Source organism: Narcine bancroftii, chromosome 8, assembly GCF_036971445.1.
Source record: "Narcine bancroftii isolate sNarBan1 chromosome 8, sNarBan1.hap1, whole genome shotgun sequence".
NCBI classification, from domain to species: domain Eukaryota; kingdom Metazoa; phylum Chordata; class Chondrichthyes; order Torpediniformes; family Narcinidae; genus Narcine; species Narcine bancroftii.
The window spans coordinates 176,168,672-176,188,951 of record NC_091476.1 but is presented as its reverse complement, the minus strand read 5'-3'; the positions used below and the strand labels follow the sequence as shown (position 1 = coordinate 176,188,951).

At 46.3% G+C, this 20,280-nt stretch overlaps 1 long non-coding RNA gene across 2 annotated transcripts in view; it reads left to right on the top strand.

The window, feature by feature from the left end:
* Positions 1–20,280, top strand: part of LOC138741611 (uncharacterized) — a 123,915-nt gene that overhangs the window by 94,122 nt on the left and 9,513 nt on the right. Inside the window, exon 3 of one of the 2 annotated variants that reach the window (XR_011343607.1) lies at positions 1,346–1,645. The exons of the other annotated variant lie outside the window; for it this stretch is intronic. This is a non-coding gene — a long non-coding RNA (uncharacterized lncRNA). Of the gene's footprint in view, positions 1–1,345; positions 1,646–20,280 lie in introns of those variants that run through there. 2 annotated transcript variants of the gene reach the window in all.

Below are 20,280 nucleotides of genomic sequence, written 5' to 3'. Positions count from 1 at the left end.
CCCAACTCCTGTACTCAACTATTTGATTTATGAAGGCCAAGGTGCCAAAAGCTATCCTTACCACCCTATCCTCCTGTGATGCCAATTTCAGGGAATTATATATCTGTATTCTCAGGTCCCTCTGTTCTACTGCACTCCTCAGTGCCCGACCATTCGCTTCGTCCTGCCAAGGTGCAACACCTCATACTTGAGCACATTAAATTCCTTTTGCCATTTTTCAGCCCTTTTTTCCAGCTGGTCCAGTTTCCACTGAAAGCTTTGAAAGCCTTCCTCACCTTCCATTAAACTCCCAACTGAGTGTCATCTGCAAACTTGCTGATCCAATTGACCACGTTATCATCCAGATCATTGTTATAGACAGAAACAACAATGGTCCCAGCACCAATCCCTGAGGCACATCACTAATCACAGGCCTCCAGTGAGAAAGAGACAATCTTTGAGCACCACTTTCTGGTTTCTCCCACAATGTCCTTTCCTTTATCAACTTTCCTGGTAACCTCCTCGGAAAGTGCTTTGCTGTGTTATGGCTGATGACAAAATGCTGGAGCAGGACGAAAATGTGGCAAGAAAATTTCACCAGCCTGGGAACGGGTGCAGGAAAGGAACAGAACTGGATACTGCTGGTCAGGACGACAGGGGTCATCAAGTCCTTATTGGCACTCAGGGATATGAGCAAGGAAATTGATGGTGGTGAAATTGGGAGGGCGGTATATCATAACAGGGCATAGTGGTTAGTAGAAAACTATTACATTGTCAGGGACCAGCATTCCAACCTGCCATTGTCTGTAAGGAGTTTGTACGTTCTCCCCATGACCCCATGACCTGTGTGGGTTTTCCCCGGATACTCCGGTTTCCTCCCACTCGTAAGGTTGGGAGGCTAATTGGGTGTAATCGGGCAGCACAGGTTTCAGGGGGCCTTTTACCCTGTTGCATGGTTTAAAAAGATGGTGGGGGGGTGGGGGGGAGGAAATTATTAACATTTCAAGAAGATGAGAAGAGCAAGAAATGGAGAGAAAGGCAAATGATGCACAGAGTAATGGAAATGTTAACAAGCATGTTATTGTCAGGAAGAGAACAGAAACATTGGAGAGATGTGACATGGAGCAGGAAGGAAAAGAGACTGCAGGAAGGTTCCGGAATACGTGGATCGGTTGAGTGGAGCATTGTTGAGGGAAGGCCTCTCTGTGGGTGTTGGCATGTTTCATTATAACAGCACACAGCCAGATTCTGATATTTTTAGTCCGACAAATGTAGATGCAACAAACATTTATTAACATTTATGACTTCTGCTGTGGAGTGATAAAATGAGAATAAACTAAACATACTTTCCTGACTTCTGGTGCAGAGAACGTGAAGAACCATCAATAATTCACAGAAGGCTGAGTAATGAAACAATCAGGCTTTTAATAGCTAAAGACCAGAACACTGTCAAAAAACCATCCACCTCCTTGACTGATCAGAGCAAAAGGGCTATGGGTAGATCGGTGACGGGAGGTGTATCCAGTCAGTAGCAGCCGATCACAGTATAACAGTGGTTTACCACAGAAAATGATTTGGGTTTTTTTTTGTCTGAACAATCAAGTTGCAATTCATTCAGGAGGCTCAAAACGTGTGTCTTTATCTAAAGAGCACCTCATATGTCAATTCCTTTACAAATTAAATTAAACTGCAATTAACTGACCAATGCAAATGACTACACTCCCTAATCCTGCACTCAATGTTAATGTGAGTTTTTCATCTTTCAACCATCTGATCACAAATCGCACTGTCATCTTGAAATCCTTTCTAACTATACAACAAGATGGCCTGGAGTTTCAGAATTGCCCTCTGCCTGGTGTATGGAGGGTTCACCTCCTCTGGAAAAAGGTGTTGACAGTCCACCCCATCTAAACCACTCCTAATCTTATACGCATTCATTAAGTCACGTCTCATCATTCATCGGTCCAAGAGCAAAGCCCAAGCTCTGTCAATTTTGCTGTCAGAGAACAGAAAGCTATATGCAAGACAAGGGAGATCTGGTCGGTCCTTCTAACCTCTATATTGCAGAATGTCAACACTTGGACACCTAGACCAGAAACACACTAACCATCATCACGATCTTATCTCCCTAATAACTGTATACCTTATCACTTCAGGGGAACTCCCAACCACTACCTCCAACCTGATCGTTCCCTAACCCCACATGCCCACTTCTATCTCCTCCCCAAGATTCACAAACAGAACTGCCATATGGACCCTTTGTTTCTGCTTGCACCTGCCCCACCAAACCTTATACCTCGACATCGACTTGTCCACTCTCTTCCCACCTACATCTGGGTCTCTGACTCTCCATCCCCTTATCTTCACTAAGGATGTGTGATCCCTTTCCACATCCATTCCCCATTAGGAAGGTCTCAGGGCCCTTTGCTCCTTCCTTAAAAACAGAGTTGTTCAGTTCCCATCAACAGACATTCTCCTTCAATTGTTAGAACTTATCATCCTGAACAACCTCTCCAACTCCTACAATTTCCACAGATCCAGGGTTAGCCGTGGGCACACGGATGTAGGTAAACTGGAAATTCTGCAGATGCTGGGGTCGAGTGCAGTTCACGAAAGTGCTGGAGAAACTCAGCAGGTCACGCAGCGTCCATAGGAAGTAAAAAGCAGTCGACGTTTTGGGCCATCGGGAAAGTCATTCCCTCGCTGTCATTGATAAACTCTGTACCTGTATCTCCTCCATTTCTCATATTTCTGCCCTCACCCACCTTCCCCCAGGCCGAACATGGACAGAGTCCTTACTTTCCATCCCACCAGCCTCAATACGTGACACAGAATCCACCGATACTTCTGCCACATTCAGTGCCACTGCAATCACATCTTTTCCTCTGCACTGCATCAACTTTTCATCGGGATTAGTCTACCTCAGACTCCCAGGTCTGTCCTTCCCTCCAAACCCACCCTTCCACCTCCTCAGGCACTTCCCACTGTAACCACAGAAAATGAAAACCTTGCCCCTCTATCTTGCCCTCATCACCATCCGGGGCCACAAACAGTCCTTCCGGGTGAGGCTGAACTTTAGCTTCACCTAGTCTGGCCTGATCTACTGCATTCGGTGAACCTGGTGTCAACTCCTCTGCACTGCTGAGGCCAGAGGCAGACTGGGTGACTGCTTCACTGAACATCAACGCTCTGTGTGTGAGTCTAAATGTGAGCTCCCGCTTCCTACGGTGACATGTCTCTCCTGGCCTCATCCAATGAGAACAGCACACCGGATTCCTTCCAGACAGCTTGAAGCCAATCGGATGAACATTTATTTTTCTGATGATAGGCAAGTCCTACCTCCACCGCTTCCATCTCTTCTTTAACTCCTGATCTGACTGTAGACACATGAGAAATGGCAGATGCTGGAAGGTGGAGCAACAGTCTGCAGTAATCTACTCCAGCAGGTTCCTTGCTGCTCCTGTTCTCACTTTCCTCTCTAAATAGTTTCCTCCTCTCCTTCCCAATCGTCTCTTCCTGTCTCTCCACCTCTCCCACTTTTTTTTGGCTAATACCTTGTCACCCCCACCCCCTGGGTATCACCAGGCCCTTACCCCCGATTTCCCTTCTTTATGTGCTTAATATCTCCCCTTCCTCATTTGGTCTCAATAAAGTGTCTTGACCCAACCAGCTGACTTTCTTCATAGATGCTGCCTGTGCTCTTGAGTTTTGTGAGAAGAGATGAAGAGACCACCACTTTACTGGAGTTATTCCCACAGCACTTGTCACAATTGAACAAAGGAAGGAAACACAGGCGGACAGCACGGTTAACAAGAGTTCAGCGGGGTTTAACAAGCATCACAGTCTCCAGCTATCTCATTGAGCCAGCCTGGTTAAAACATTACAAAGAATAGCACTGAAGAGCATGGACCCCTCCGTCCTGACAATATCCACACCAGCAGTGCGAGTATAAGACAGCTTTAATAAACTAATATGTACATTAAGAGGCCTTGTCTCTCTGCAAGAAGGCTAGACTGTAGCTCCGGACTGCTTTATAGACAAGGGAGGACCCCTGGTGGCCTAGTGGTGTAATTACATCTCACCACACCCTCAACCGTGTTTATATAGAATGCAAGAAATAGAGGCAGGAGAGGGTTTTCTACCCTTCATCATTCAACCACATCATAGGCGATCTTCCACACCAGCATCGCTCCGCTGATATAAAGTTATCAGCGTCGAATTGAATTTTGAACTTTTGAGGTGCTCCTCAGGAGGGAATTACAAACGTTCCCAGCCTCTGGGTAAGGAGGTTTCTTTCAAACTCAGACCCAAATGACTGATTGACTTTAGGAACTGAACTGGAAGAACTATTATCCACCATAAGAATGTTTATAGATTTCAATAAGATTTCCACTCATTCTTCTAAATGCTTGAGAGCAAAGGGCCACTGGAGAAATCCTACACCCCAGCAATATTCAATGCTTGCACGATTGAAAATCGATTGCTCCAATGTAGTTTCATTTGACTGCGAGGAATGTAAAGGATTTTGATCCAATCAAAACAAGGCAATTCAAAGAAGTTAAGGAACAATCTATCAGGATCAAAATTAATGGTAAAATTAGTTCAACCTAATGAAAAATGGAATAGAGAGCATTTCTGTCTCTATGCCTGTTCCACTGTTCAATAAGACAAAAGCCTTGCTAATCTCATAGTCCAAAGGTGTTTGGCCTTTTTAATTTGTTCTTTTATTTTTCTGTACAGTAGAAAAGGGTTTAGTTCATTTGAAATCTTGTTCTGTACAAATGAGAGAGTTTTGCTCAATTGGGAATCTGTACATTGGGAAAGAATGGGAAGAGTTGACTCCAGGAGGAGTCCAGAGGTTGGGGCTCCCCATAAAGTTTCTGGGGTTTGGGAGTGATTTGCAATAAATTCCTCCAAATTCTGTTGAATCCTTTGTGTAAGGAAGCATCAGCCACTGCCTCATTCAAGACACAAATTGATTTTTGAATAGTCAGGGAATGAAGGGTTATGGGGACAGGTGGGTAGGTGGAAATGAATCCAGGACCCGATCGGCAATAAGACTGGATGGTGGAGCAGGCTCGCCAAGCCAGTTGGCTGACTCCTGCTCCTATTGCCTATCTTCCTGTGTTCACGATTCCATGTAGCAGGAGTGAAAAGGATGCACTTGGCTCCATAAAAGTCAATATAATCTTTTCTCTGCTAAAATGCAATGAACTCTTATAGCAGGCCAATGGAATTCACCAACCCATTGAGACCCGTGATTATGTCAAGTAAGCAAATTCCTTCTTCCAGAAATTGTACAACACTCCCACCATCAAGCAATTCGACAGCGTTAAAAATGAAAGGTTGGGGATAAATCCCAGGTCTCAGTCCTTGTGCTGAAAGGCATGGCCAGCTCAGCTCTCACCGCAAAACATCTTCAATCAAGATGCCACTGGCTTGTCGTGATCAAACGCCTTGCAGAGCTTTCAACATTCTGCTCACACACTTCATCTCACACTGCGGTAAAGGCTACTCCAAACTCATAAAGTTACCACTGAGCCAGCATCCAATCTCATTCATTATTAATCAAGGATGCTGTCACTCGAAAAAGAAACAAGATAAGAGGAAAGGGAGGAGATTACCATACCCCTCTCCCCCAACCACACACCCCACCCCCCAAACCGGAGCCTTTTCAGAACTGATGATAACTCCTGCATTCAGAACTGCTCAGTGAAGCTGTAACAATGTTTGTCTTGACTCACTTTTGCTCCCACTTCAATTGCTGTCCACCTGGTTGTTCCAAGTGTAAACTCCCTCCTGTGCCGGGGAGGCTGATTTGACCTCAGCTCTGCATTCCTGATCATCTGTGCAGACCTTATTCTCTGCATTAATAATATTCAAAAGTTTCAACAACCTGCTTGCTTTTAGGAGTTGAACGGGAAAGTCTGCAGATGCCAGGATTGTAGTGCAACACATAGAAGTTCTGGAGAAACCCAGCAGGTCGCGAAACATCTAGAGCAGTGGTTCCCAACCAGTGGGCCACAGCTTTTCTATGTTTGTGCTTTAGTACAATTCGTTAAATGAGATAAAGATGAGTTTCTTTCAGAGCTGCCTTTGCCTTGAAATATTGCTGTCATTGCCACGAGTGGGCCACGGTGAGTTAGGTGGGAAGCCAGGTGGGTCTTAGACTGAAGAAGGCTGAGAACCACTGATCTGGAGGAAGTAAAAGGCAAGCAACATTTTGGGCCTGAGCAGGTATGAGCAAAAAGCAAGCAGGTGCCTGAAAAAAGGTAGGGAGAGGAGAGGAGAGGCAGGAGAAAGGAGATGAAGGAGGGGGAGGAAAACAGGTCAAAGAGATTATGGATGGATACGAGTGAGAGGGGAGAAGAGAAACAAATGGAGAAGTGATGGGGAGAGGTGGGGTGTGGAGCTGGAGGGATTGGGAAAGAGAAAGACTTAGGGGAGGGTTTTAACGGAAATTAGCAAGGTTGTTGTTAAGGCCATCTGGTTGGAGAGAGCCTAGTCAGAATATTTGGTGTTCCTCCAATTTGTTGGTTGCCCTCAGTTTGGCAGTGCATGAGACCATCGGTGTGGGAATGGTGGGTGGAATTAAAATGGCTACTTGGAGATCCCTGTTATCGCAGCGATGCAATCTCCCAGTCTGCATCCAGCTTCTTCAATGCCAAAGAGGTCACAACAGGAGCACCAGGTACAGTAGATGAGTTCACGAGAATGTTGACAGGATTTCAAGGTTTGAGTTACAGGGAAAGGTTGTGCAGACTAGGGCTTTTTTCTCTGGAGCGTAGAAGATTGAGAGGGGACTTGATAGAGGTGTTCAAAATTTTAAAAGGGACAGACAGAGTAAACGTGGATAGGCTTTTTCAATTAAGAGTGGGGGAGATTCAAACTAGAGGGCATGGTTTAAGATTGAAGGGGAAAATTATAAGGGGAACATGAGGGGAAATTTCTTTATGCAAAGGGTGGTAGGGATGTGGAATGAGCTTCCGACAGACGTGGTTGAGGCGGGATCATTGGTTACATTTAAGGAAAGACTGGATAGTTACATGGAGAGGAGAGGACTGGAGGGGTATGGACCGGGTGCTGGTCAGTAGGACTAGGAGGGTGGGAATTTGTTATGGCATGGACTAGTAGGGCCGAACTGGCCTGTTTTGTGCTGTAAGTGGTTATATGGTTATATGGTTATATGGTTATATGGTCCTGAAGTGTTGCTTCACTTGGAAGGACAGTTTTAGGCCATGAATATGGTGAGGAAGGAGGTTTGGGTGCAAGGTCACAGGGGTAGGTACTGAGGGAATGATTACTGGGAAGGGATGAGTGAATGAGTGAGCCCGGATGGGGGGAGCAGTACCTGCGGAAAGCAGAGACGAGAGCAGCGGAGAAGATGTGCCTGCTGGTGGGATCACATTGTAGGTGGCAGAAATTGCAGAGTATGACATGTTGAACGCAGAGGCAGGTGGGGTGGAAGGTGAGGATGAGGGGAATCCTGTCCTTGCTGTGTCTATGGGAGGATGGGCCCAAGGCAGAGGAGATGAGGGTGAGGCCTGAGTTGATGACCATGCTTTTTTGAAGAATTAAGATATCTTGAATGTTCTGGAATGGAGGACCTCATCCTGGGTGCAGAAGCGGTGGATGTGGAGGGTTTGAGAGAATGGAAGTGAATCCTTTTGGAGGACAGGATGTGAAGAGGTATAGTTGAGATAACTATGGGAGTTGGTGGGCTTGTAGAAAATATCTTCAGTTTGTCTCTCAAGATGGAGACAGAAAGATCTAAAAAGGGAAGGTGTTGTCAGAGATGGGTAAAAGTTAGCAGCAAAGTGGATGAAGTTTTTGACCTAATCATGGGTGCAGGACTTAGCACCAACGTAGTCATCGATGTAGCATTGGAAGAGTTGAGGAGCCTTGCCTCTGTTTCCAGAGTGGTCAGCCTCTGCTGTGTAGTCTAATCTCCCCCCATACATGTGACTGCACACATCAAGGGTTCTTATTTGCTAAATTAACCTCATGTACCATCTGGAACTCTCAGTAAAGGCCATCTACAAGATACCCATTACATCAAAGGATCAAGAAATTCATTACTGTGGTGATACCTTCAGAATCAGAACCAGAATTTATTGTCAGGAACATGTCACAAAATTCATTGTTTTCCAGCAGATATTGCAAATATAGCTATAAATTACATTTTTAAAATAAATAAATTAGTGCAAAAGAAGGCAATGTGAGGTGGTGTTTGTCGTTCATTGTCCATTCAGATATCTGATGGCAGAGGGGAAGAAATTGTCCTTGTGCCACTGGGCGTTCATCTTCAGGCTCCTGGAACTCCTTCCTGATGGTAGCAGTGAGAAGAGGGCATGGTCTGGGTGATGAGGGTCCTGCTTTCTTAGAGACCGCCTCTAGTAGATGTCCTTGACGGAGTGAAGTCGGCTGCCCAAGGTGGTGCTGTCCAAGTTCACAACTCCCTGTAGTTTCTTGCCCTGTGCATTAACACCTCTGTATCAGACAAAAGAAAGATGGTGCCTTACAGCACCAACTCTGCGTGCAGCTGGTATGAATATCTTCCATCATTAATTCTTCAAACTCACTCTCTTTGAGACCAAAGTTCACTTTGTTAACTCTTTCTTAAAACATCCACAAAAATATATCTTTTGTTTTTATATTTCTGGTTGCCTTTACCTCATTCTCTAATTTGCCCAGATGGATCTTGTTCATCGAATTCACTGTTGATTTTTGGCCAATCTTCTGACTGTCACCTGCCTCCTCACAAGCTTTTCCTTTTACGTTTAATACTTTCTGATGGACAAGAAGATGTCTTTGGGTCTGATCAAACTGCCTTCTGGTATGTAAATGGGCAACACATTGTTCTTCTGCAGCACAGGTGTGATGCGAGTTTCCAACTCCAACGGGATTCCAGGCTGAAATTGGGTTGCTTTCACTTTAATCTTTGTGGGGTCTTTCTCTGTGCAAGTTATCTTTTGCATTTCTGCATTGTAACTGTGATGGTACTTTAAATCCAAGTGGAGTTTGTGTAGTTATTAGCAAACAATATTACAGTGGTAACGGCCCTGATTCAAATCCAGTACAATATGTACGTTCTCCCTGTGACCCACATGGGTTTACACTGGGTGCTCTGCTTTCCTCCCACCCACCAAAAGAGTACGTGTTTGGGAGATTATTGGTTCCAAAGGCAGTATTCACATCTCACCTACATCACTGCATCCTTTGGAGCATAAACTCTCCGTCCCTCTGAGCCATGCAAGTGTGGCAGAGGTTTGGCAGTGTGAGCTTCCGTCTGGTACCCCGATGTTTCGCGCCCCGGAACTGGGATAGCCCTTCGGAAAAGAAGAGGAGAGAGCTGCATCATTGTGTGGTAGAAGTAGCTGCACCGTCTCAGGCCTGAAGTCACTGCTGAGGAGAACCACAGAGCATACAAATAGGTTTATTACATCAAGGTAGTGGGAGCGAGGTAGACAATATCACCTTTGTCAATATCGACCCTCACTCAAAGATCACTGTGATAAACAAGTTCTTGGAATTTGTTCAAGGTACATTGTTCCAGTTCCTTATTGCAATTTTTCAATGTCAAACAGTTACGCACATTAATGGTTAATCCTGTTTAAATTCCATGTCTTTATACATTTGAGGTAACATCCAGAGGTTTTGCTTCCAATATATATTGAACATCTGTGTTCCGTATACTTTGGGGTTTCGATTTAATTATCAAATGCTAATTATTAGTCTGGAGAGTTAATCAAATCTTTACAGTCACAAAGCAAACAAAATTCCTTTGGCATCTGACAGTGATGTGCGATGTTTTTACCTTCTGTAGTAATTCTGATAGTCAGCTCTTCAGCGCTTGACGTCCTGCTTTGCGGAAACTGCCAAAATGTTTGGCCTGGAAGTCAGCCTGAAGAAAACTGAGGTCCTCCATCAGCCAGCTCCCCACCATGACTACCAGCCCCCCCACATCTCCATCGGGCACACAAAACTCAAAACGGTCAACCAGTTTACCTATCTCGGCTGCACCATTTCATCAGATGCAAGGATCGACAATGAGATAGACAACAGACTCGCCAAGGCAAATAGCGCCTTTGGAAGACTACACAAAAGAGTCTGGAAAAACAACCAACTGAAAAACCTCACAAAGATAAGCGTATACAGAGCCGTTGTCATACCCACACTCCTGTTCGGCTCCGAATCATGGGTCCTCTACCGGCACCACCTACGGCTCCTAGAACGCTTCCACCAGCGTTGTCTCCGCTCCATCCTCAACATCCATTGGAGCGCTTACACCCCTAACGTCGAAGTACTCGAGATGGCAGAGGTCGACAGCATCGAGTCCACGCTGCTGAAGATCCAGCTGCGCTGGATGGGTGACGTCTCCAGAATGGAGGACCATCGCCTTCCCAAGATCCTGTTATATGGCGAGCTCTCCACTGGCCACCGTGACAGAGGTGCACCAAAGAAAAGGTACAAGGACTGCCTAAAGAAATCTCTTGGTGCCTGCCACATTGACCACCGCCAGTGGGCTGATAACGCCTCAAACCGTGCATCTTGGCGCCTCACAGTTTGGCGGGCAGCAACCTCCTTTGAAGAAGACCGCAGAGCCCACCTCACTGACAAAAGGCAAAGGAGGAACAACCCAACACCCAACCCCAACCAACCAATTTTCCCTTGCAACCGCTGCAATCATGTCTGCCTGTCCCGCATCGGACTTGTCAGCCACAAACGAGCCTGCAGCTGACGTGGACTTTTTACCCCCTCCATAAATCTTCGTCCGCGAAGCCAAGCCAAAGAAGAAGAAGAAGAATTCTGATAGATCACTTATTGGCCAGCGTTTATGAATGGAAACAGGTTTGACGTATTGTTGAGCCTTTTTTGAATGCAAACAGGTTCTGACAGACTGCTTATCAATGTGCAATTGGAAGTGGACTTGTTCTATAAATTTAAATAGTAATTTACCTGACATCGAGTCTGCTTTCAGTAAACATGAACTGTGATTTTTTTTTTCTATCACTGGTTTATCTGCAAGGGTAGGGAATTCCATATTAATAAAGACAAATCAGTGATGCTTTTCCTTAATAATTGTCATTCTGGATGACTTAAAAATAAAAATATTTACACCCAGCTTAGCCCCTTTTACATTGCCAACGCTTGTAGGAAGTGGGTAAACTTACCGGCCATGTTCCTCTCGAGGAGCCTTCCCACTGCACCTGGTTAATCGACAACCTGGCATTTTGAGGGGCGGGTGGTCCCACCTCCAGCAGTGACGATGTGAGAGCAGGTTGTGCTTTCACACCACCAGAAGGCGATTAGTGAGCTAACTTGGCCGGGCTCTGACACTTGCCCCCACCAAGTATCAGAGCCCTGCCATTTTGGGACGTTTCAACCCATGTGTAAATTACCCGGTTCAACCCACATGTAATCGGCAGTGTGAAAGGAGTTAAAGAAACAACTGGGGAGAAATTTCCTGACACTTTTACACACTTGAAGTGTGTGAAGTAGTGAACACTGCTCTTGGGATCAGGAATAGACAGAAGTTGTCACAATGGGATTGGGAGTCGACTAATTGATCATTTGTGTAGAGTGGCTGATTTCTGTTTCCTGGTTGCAGTTCTGTGAGTCACACAGAGCTCCCATAAGAATGCTACTAATCAGAAGGTTGGCAATCAGCCATCTAATGATCCTGTTAAGATCAGTCTGTGATTTTCCCAGAACACTCATGCAGTGGAAGTTTCACTAATCTCTGGCAGATGGAGAAGAATGAAGCAATGAGTTCAGCAATCTATCGGCAGGCCCCCGGGGATGTGCTGGTGGCAATTGCATGTGCCCCAAAACACGCTGGAAACAGCTGTCAATTGAGGTGGAATGGGAGGCAGTGGGGAAGGGCAAAGCTGAGGAGAGACAGGGTCATGAAGGGAGTGGGAAGTTAGTGAAGGGGTGTGCCTGCTGGCTGGCTGCTTTCTAATTTGGGAAGAGAATGGATCGGAACAGAAAGGAGACAACAGAAATGCCAATTAACTTTCAATCTTGAACCTTGCCAAGATAATGCTGACCTCATCAGCATTTGCATTTTCTAATAAATGTTTAAATATTTATTCATAAGATTGGAATCACTTAAACTAAGAAAATATTCTTGATGAACTTATTATTTACCATATTCCTACAACACCCTTGACAGGACTCGAGGCCCTAAGGGTGGGGAGGAAGAGATTTTACAGGAACCTGAGGGTTTTTCTCACAGAGTGTGCCTGCCACATTGACCACCGCCAGTGGGCTGATAACGCCTCAAACCGTGCATCTTGGCGCCTCACAGTTTGGCGGGCAGCAGCCTCCTTTGAAGAAGACCGCAGAGCCCACCTCACTGACAAAAGGCAAAGGAGGAAAAACCCAACACCCAACCCCAACCAACCAATTTTCCCTTGCAACCGCTGCAATCGTGTCTGCCTGTCCCGCATCGGACTGGTCAGCCACAAACGAGCCTGCAGCTGACGTGGACTTTTTTACCCCCTCCATAAATCTTCGTCCGCGAAGCCAAGCCAAAGAAGAAGAAGAAGAAAAGAAGAAGAAGATAGATGTACGGAACGGGCTGCCAGAGGAGATGGTTGAGGCAGGTGCTATTGCAACGTTTAAGAAACATTTGGATGGATAAATGGACAGGATGAGTTTTCAGGCAGGTGGAACTAGTCTAGCTGGGACATCTTAGTTGGCATGGGCAGGTTGGGCTGACTATGCTTTTGAGGGTGCACCTGTTGTTGAGGGATAGGTGAGAGGGATGGGAATGGGAGTGTAGGGGTGGGGGAACGATGCCAAACTTCCTTTGAAATGAGAGATCCATTGCAGCATTTTTGAAATCAATTTGCTCTCCCTCCAGCTCCGAATCAGTAGTTTCTGAGCTTGTTCTTCCCCATAATCTTCCATCAAATTGTCACAATTTAAGACGATTGTCACTGCTTCACTGAACAACACTTGGCAACAAGAGTTACCCCATGATCCCAACAGACTGCACAGTTGATGAATAATAATAAATGAAATTGGACATCTTTTGTCTGCTCTGAGTCAGGTTGGCGAACTTCAAGAGTTTGAAGAGTCCTTTGCTGCAGTGTGAGGTGAAATGTGTGCACAGAATACTGAACACACTGCAGATGTTTAATCAGCGAGAGAGAGTGAAATGGCAATCTCTTCAGTGGAAATGCTGAGACCAGCTCATTCTCAGACATACTACAGAGCTATTGCAATGCTTGATGGTTGGAATGAAACAATGTCTCTACATAGGAGAGAATGAGCGCAGACTAGGGGATCACTTCACTGAGCACCTTCGCTCTGTCTGCACCAGCGACCAGGACCTCCCAGTGGCCAACCATTTCAGTTCTGCATCCCACTCCTACATTAACCTGTCTATTCATGGCCTCATGTAGTATCCCACCAAGGCTACTTGTGAATTGGAGGAACAACACCTGATTTTCTGTCTGGGCTCTTTCCAGCTGGATGGCAATAAGATTGACTTCTCCGGTTTCTGTTAACCTGCTCTCCTTTCCCCGTCCTTCGCTTTCCCCCTTCTTCTGTCCCTCAGCTCTCCACCCCTTCCCTCTCTATTCACCCAGCCATCCCCCTCCTCCCCTTGCTGCTGTGCCCTCCCTCCCTTCTCCACCTATTACCTCCGGCCTTTGTGATCATTCTCCTCCCCCCTCTCCTCCCTCCCTTCCCTTTTTATTTGGATGCCTGCCAGCATTTTTCCACACCTTGATGAAGGGCTCAAGCCTGAAATGTTGGTGATGTATCTTTCCCTTTGCTACATAAAGGACACTGTTTGGCCTGCTGAGTTTCTCCAGCGATGTGTGTTTTGACTTTGATGATTGGAGTGTTGTACAACTCAAGGAAGCGCTTGATTGAGAGGACACAGAAGTGCAGGAGAAACTCAGCAGGTCATGCAGCATCCATAGGGAATAAAGGATAACCAGCGTTTTGGGCCTGGGCCCTTCGTCAGTTATACCAGGCCTGAGACATTGTTTACCCTTCACTGCCTGTCGATACTTCTTGACACGTTAAGTTGCTGCCACAGGATTGAACATTACCCTTGATCTCGGCATCTGCAGGTCTTGTTGACCAGCAAAGTATTTGATTGAGATGGTCTGATTCCATCATGATGTCAGAGGAAGCAATGGACAGGAATTCAAGGCAGGATGAAATCATTCTGATTTTGATGTCAATATCCATAGTCCCAGTGAAGACCCAGTGAGAAAACATTTTCCATTTCCATCTTCTCAACAGAGCAGGTCTCTTCACTCTCCCTCTGCAGAAAGGGATTGGCCCAAAACACTTCCCATTTCCTCTCACTAAATGAAGCGACCCCTCTTTATTACTCCCCCTGGGCATGGTATTGAATGGGGCCGAACTTCTCGTTCCTTTCCCTGAACCAACTCTCATTACCTTGTCTGTAGAGAACCTGGTTTCTACACAGGAAGGAATAGCAGAGCATTCAGATGCATGACTGCCATGGAGATAAATGAGGACTGATGATGCCAGAGGAGGTGGGAGTGGACTGAATGAAGTGAAGGATCTGAGGAAACCTGGGGGCTACCACTGGAAATTGGAGAATGGCCATTTAAATCAGGTGTAATCCACCGTTGTCTAACTGACCAGCTGAGAACAGTTCTGCTGAGCTGTCTTGGCGTGGTGTGTAGGAGGGAAAGCTGAAGCAAGTAAAATGCACTTGGTCTGGGAGCTCTCCTTACTTGCATAGATACTTCCTTCTATGTTAACTTGGCAAACAGTCCAACCCAATGCCAGACACAATGCCCAACCTGGCACTGATCTGCCAACTGCACTCTCATTCAGCACTGTTTTGCATCCATTGAAGCTGTGCCCACTCTGAGCCACCTTTTGGTACAAGAACAGCTGCCAGGTTCTTGAATCTCACTGAACTACTCCAACCGTAATGTACTTCAGGACATTTGCACTAATTGCAAATCTGAATATTTATTTATCTTTCCTTTTTTATTTATTGTCTCTATCTTGGACTCACGGTGTGTCATCGTTAGCAGATCATTAGGCACATCTCTACGACAGCACCAGTGGACACGGGTTTGAATCCGGCAAGTGTCTGGAAGGAGTTTGTACATTTTCCATGTGACCTGTGTAGGTTTTCTCTGTGTACTCTAGTTTCCTCCCACGTTCCAAAACATATGGGGTTGGTAGGTCAATTGGGTGTACATAGGCAAAAAAGGCTTACTACCATGTTGTATCAGGAAAAAAAAAATCAAAATTAATGAACATTATTATTGTCGGTGTATCTTACATACTGAAACAAGAATGTTGGTGCCCAATACATTGAACTTGTGTATATGACAATAAACTCTCACATTATATCGCTGTCCAGCACTCATCCGAAGGAGACAACTCATGTGCTTGGCAGCCATCATGGGCACCAACTTGTAAATTGGAGGAACAGCACCTTATTCCATATCAGCTGACCACTGACTTGTTTATAGCTAGTAAGAGCTTACAATAATGGTGGCAGGGTTTACTGCAAGGTCAGTCAGCCCCTTAGTGGTCTGTCCTCAACACAGGCACTCAACCAGCAGCCGGTTAGAGGGAAAATCCACAAATGCAGCAGCCTCACAGCTTTAAGATGAGTGGGGGAGAGATTTAACAGAAAACTGAGGGGTACCTTTTATACAGTACATGAAATCGGACGGGTGCATTAACGGGCTGTCCAAGGAGGTGGTTGAGGCAGGTACTATTGCAACAATTAAGAAATATTTGGATGGATACTTGGATAGGATGGGTTCAGAAGCAAATGGGCCAAAAGCAGGCAGGTGGGATGAGTTTTGATGGGTCATCTTGGACAGTGTGGGCAAGGTGGGGCCAATAATTTGTTTCCATGCTGTGCAACTTCATGATAGGACTGAGAGTAATGAATGTTGTCAGTTGAAGACTGGGTGGTTAATCCAATGTTCTCCTGTCTTTTAATATGCTATCACAATACTGGGAGTATTTATCTCATGTTATCTCTGTTCCTGACACTGATTTCCGTTCCCCACACTGATCTCCGTTCCTCACACTGATCTCCGTTCCTCACACTGATCTCCGTTCCCCACACTGATCTCCGTTCCCCACACTGATCTCCGTTCCCCACACTGATCTCCATTCCCCACACTGATCTCCATTCCACACACTGATCTCCATTCCCCACACTGATCTCCGTTCCCCACACTGATCTCCGTTCCCCACACTGATCTCCGTGCCCCACACTGATCTCCATTCCCCACTCTGATCTCCGTTCCCCACACTGATCTCCGTTCCCCACACTGATCTCCGTTCCCCACACTGATCTCCGTTCCCCACTCTGATCTCCGTTCCCCACACTGATCTCCGTTCCCCACACTGATCTCCGTTCCCCACACTGATCTCCGTGCCCCACACTGATCTCCGTTCCCCACACTGATCTCCGTTCCCCACACTGATCTCCGTTCCCCACACTGATCTCCGTTCCCCACTCTGATCTCCGTTCCCCACACTGATCTCCGTGCCCCACTCTGATCTCCGTTCCCCACACTGATCTCCGTTCCCCACACTGATCTCCATTCCCCACACTGATCTCCGTTCCCCACTCCGATCTTCGTTCCCCACTCCGATCTCCGTGCCCCACACTGATCTCCGTTCCCCACACTGATCTCCGTTCCCCACTCTGATCTCCGTTCCCCACTCTGATCTCCGTGCCCCACACTGATCTCTGTGCCCCACACTGATCTCCGTTCCCCACACTGATCTCCGTTCCCCACACTGATCTCCGTTCCCCACTCTGATCTCCGTTCCCCACACTGATCTCCGTTCCCCACACTGATCTCCGTTCCCCACACTGATCTCCGTTCCCCACACTGATCTCCGTTCCCCACACTGATCTCCATTCCCCACACTGATTTCTGCAAAGCTTAGCCTGTCACTATCTATTTGCCTCAGTTACAAAGGAATCAAATAGTCAAACCTCCCTCAAAAAATTAATCTTCCTTCCAGACATCTTCCCCACTTCCTTTGTCGAGAGCGTGGTCTGTCAGCAAAGTCACTAATAATGAAATTTATCATTCTCTTCTATTTGAGAGGAGAATGTTAGATTGCCTGAGGAAAAGACTATTTGAAGATCAGATTCTCAGACCAGACACAAAACTCATGGTCACATATTACTCTTAGACCTAGACTATGTTCCCCAGGCACCTCCTGTTACCAGCAATGACATACTGATCCAGAAGGTTGGATCTCATAGCATCCAGTGTGGAGTCACCAAACTGATTTGGTGGAAGGAGGCAGAGAATGGTAGTGGAGGGTTGGTTTTGAGATTGGAGGCCTGTGACTTGTGTTGTACTGCAGGGAATGTGGGCCAAGGAAGGGCCGATGTAATTTAGCTTGGACAAGTGAGAAGTGATGCATCTTGGTATTTTTCCCCAAAATAGACTTTATTCACAATAAATTATTTACAAAAAAGAAAACTGTGCAAAGAATCTCTCACCCTTAGTGTCATGTTCATGCATTCCCAACAATGTGCATTATTATTTTGTTCTCTATTTGCACCATTGCCACCATTGTAGCACCTAGACCAGTGGTTCTCAACTTTTTACTTTCCATTCACCTTCCACTTTAAGGAATCCCTATGCCATTGGTGCTCTGTGATTAGTAAGGGATTGCTTAAGGTGGGATGTGGGTGGGAAGAAAAAGGTTGAGAACCACTGAGTCGTTACTCCCCACTTGGTTGTATGAGAGACTTCCCCTCGGTCTCAGCCCCTCAATTCCCAATGACGGAAGGACTAGACTGTGGTCCTTCCCCACACCACCCTCTCATTGACTGCACCAAGCCTCAGTGCATCCTTCACCATGTACTCCTGGAGCCTGGAATGTTCCAGTCGGCAGCATTCCCTAACGTCTCCATATGCTTAAAGTCCAGCAAGGTCCAAGATCCAAGATTCCAAAATTCCTTTATTTACATGTAATAATGGATGACATGCAATGTTACACAACATTATTTTTTTTTGCCCAGCACCTCTAACAGTAAGAGAAAGGGAACAGAAGCAGAAGGGAGTTCCTTGAGAGACACTGAGTGTCCGTGGATTCGCCTCCAGCCTCCCACAGTCCCTGCAGCCACACAATCCCTTATGAGATGTATTGGTAACTCGAGCTCCAGATCTAAATCTCTGATATCACCAGGAAGTCTTTAGTGCCCATTGCACTTCAGAAGCCCTTCTTGCTCTCAGCACCCTCTTGAATCCCAGTTCCAACACATGGCTCCCACGAGCTGGTCTCCAGCAGCCCACAGCCTGCGTGAATACTTCAGCTGCGGAACCCCTTGCTGGTCCACTGTTGTGGTCACTGTCCTGTCGGGTCATCTGCTATGCTTCGCCTTATCAATGGGGAGTTCTCCCTGTTTCTGGTGCCCTATGCCAGTGCCCTGCTCCCCAGTGTCTGCACCATTTGTGACCTCTGCCCAGCACAGGTGCCGCCATCTTGGGTAGGATTTTCATTAAAAACACTGTCAGCTCCTCCAACAGGCCACTTAAAGCCTGTATGGCGCCATCAACATTAGGACCTGGCAGTTGAACCCTGCAGAACAACACTGTGTCTCTGCTCCCCACTCTCCCGGGACCATTCCAGTGCCAGCATTGCTGTCACAGCAGCTCTGTCTGCAGCATCAGTTTCAGGCAGACCAAAAGGAGTCTTCCATCCAGTTAAATGGTCTTCAAGCATTTCTGGATGTCTGACTGTTGTTAGGTCTGCTTTGTTCATGAATGAGTGAGACAAACACCAGGCTGAGTCGAAATCAGGGTTCTTTGTTCTTTATTACCGGATTGTAACACTTGCGACTAACCATGTTAGTCGGAGAATGCATTCTGCCGTTATCAGCAAAATGGTGATTTTTTATACCCTTGGATACGTGCTTAGAACATCATCATATCATTACTTGTCCAATGACTAAAACTGTTGCTATCCTTTCCCTGCTAGCTTCCTGCCTCTCAATCCATCAATGTCTCTCTTATCTTGTAAGTACAAGGATGCATTTACATCTTGTTACAGCCCTGTACATTCCCATCTCATGATGTTTTACCTAACAGGAGTACAAGGACACCTCCCCTTCTTGTTACTGCCCTGTACAGGGTAACTCCCTACACATTCCCATCTCATGATGTTTTACCTTACACTGTGTGCATCCCCAGGAACTCGGGGAGTGTTCTGTCGTGGCCCTGCTGGGCATGAACGGTGACAAGGACCTTTGCATCCTTCTCCAAACACTCTTTGTGAATCTGCATTCTGCAAAGAGGTGGGTGACTGTGTCCTCTCCACCCCAGTCATTTCAGGGATAACATGCATTCTGTGTATTGTTCTGGATGTACAGAGAAGATCTGACTGGGAGGGCTCCTGTCACCACCAGGTGGAAGAAGTCCTGGTGCATGTTCATGACCACTGGTGTTGGGCATTCTGCCAGATGACCTGGACTGTCTGCTCCGGAAAACATGTCTCATCGCATCCTTGTCTCTCAATGTTGGCAGGGCATTCTGTGCTGACCACTGCCTGATGGACCTGTGGGCAAAGGTGTTGGTGAGGGAATGTTTTTTTCACAAAGGATAGGTCATGAGGTGAAGCCCATCAGACTGGGACATTGTGCGGCAAAGAGGCCAGGCCCATCTTTCATTTCACCTGGGACAGGTGAAACTTCAGCACATAGAAGCTCTAGTGCCCTTGTATCTTGGTTCTATGCATAGCATAGAACTACACATCAAAGGTAGTTATCTGCCATGTTGGGGATGTCCTTGGCCCTGTTGTCTGGCAACTTGTATATATGCCCACTCTTCAGACCTTTCCAGGATAGAGCTTGTTCAGTGAATGGTCAGGCCTTTTAGAAGGTTGCATAACAGGGAGCCCCAGGGATACATGTAGACAGTTCCCTTAAAGTGAAAGGGATTGACAGGGTGTCATTATTGGATGTCAGATTATAGCTATCTCAGACATTGGTGAGATGGCACCTGCAATATTGTATGCAGTTCTGGGCACAAATCCAAAGGAAGGATGTCATTCTGCAGAAGAGATTCACATGGATTTTGCCAGGACTGCAGGACCTGAGTTATGAGAAGAGACAGGATAGGCTGGGATTATTTTCTCTGGAGCGAGGGAGGTTGAGGGGAAACTTCCTAAGGTTTATCAGGATAATTTATAGATACAGCACCTTAACAGTCCATTCCAACTTACAAGTGTGGCCTGCTCAATTATACCCATAAAACACAACAGCATAGAAACAGGGCCCTTTGGCCCATCTAGTCT